A 1,045-nucleotide genomic window follows, 5' to 3' on the forward strand; every position below is an offset into this window, starting at 1 on the left:
AATTTGCCCGTATAATAAATCTGACCTTTAAGTGAGTCTTGCAACGCTGAACGTGCGTCTACAGAGGACTGTCAATTATAGTGGAAAAGAAACAGAGAAGCCTTTTGTTAGCTTATGGATGAGATGATCAGCATAAAATGTTCAAATTCTGTTAACCTTCCAGAGGAAAAGTTACCAGGACTCTTGTCTCACTCAGAGAATCAGAGTTTGTCCATTTTATTTTGCAGATTACGGCCCAGGGAAGTACGACAGGTCACAAGCACCAGCACTGCCGGAGGGCAGGCACCATGGCCAACCCCGTCGATAGTTGTTCCAGGCTGCATCGAGGCTGTACGAAGCTACTTCGCAATATCCATTTCTCACAGAAAGGCTCAGCAGAGCACGAATAAAGAGAGACACTTTTAAAAAGAGCAAGGCATTGCTTTTTTTCCCATTCCTTCGGCTGTAGCTGTTTGCTCCGAAGCGGTGCACTCACGTCCCTTCGAGCAGCCGTACCTGCTGAGGGGTCCACAAACCTTTTGCACTGTCTCTCAGCTCCGCATCTCCTGACCTTAGCAGACCTCTGAATAGAGCCAGCAGTTCACGTTGGCTGCAAACTTGCTATTCCACATGAAGCAACGCTCAAGGTTTAGCCCATGTTAGGAAAAGGCGGCTGACATAGCTACACCAGCGTACCGCGTCTTCAGACCCAGACGTAGCTTGGAGCAGCAAATAAAAAGAGGACTTCTTGCCAGTGTGGCTGGAATGGAGTGAGCTGTACTGGCAGCGGGCTCTTGCTGTGCTACCTGGGCTTCTTGCTTGTACACAAACATCATTAAAAATAATCGTACCCACAAATGACATTACTGACCCCACAAATGTTTTAATACCTGGCCTTAAAAAAACAGAGAATATAAGAAAGGCAGAGAATTTTAAAAAAAAAAAAAAAGAGAGAGAAAGAAGAGACTTCTTTTCAAAGAAAGGCTCATGAGGATCCAAAGTTTGGAAGACCATTGCTGACAGCAATGGGAAACACTGGTGACTTCAGAAGTGGAATGAAGAAGGG

This window comes from Egretta garzetta, unplaced genomic scaffold, assembly GCF_000687185.1.
Source record: "Egretta garzetta isolate BGI_Z169 unplaced genomic scaffold, ASM68718v1 scaffold138, whole genome shotgun sequence".
In the NCBI taxonomy this organism is placed as follows: Eukaryota; Metazoa; Chordata; class Aves; order Pelecaniformes; family Ardeidae; genus Egretta; species Egretta garzetta.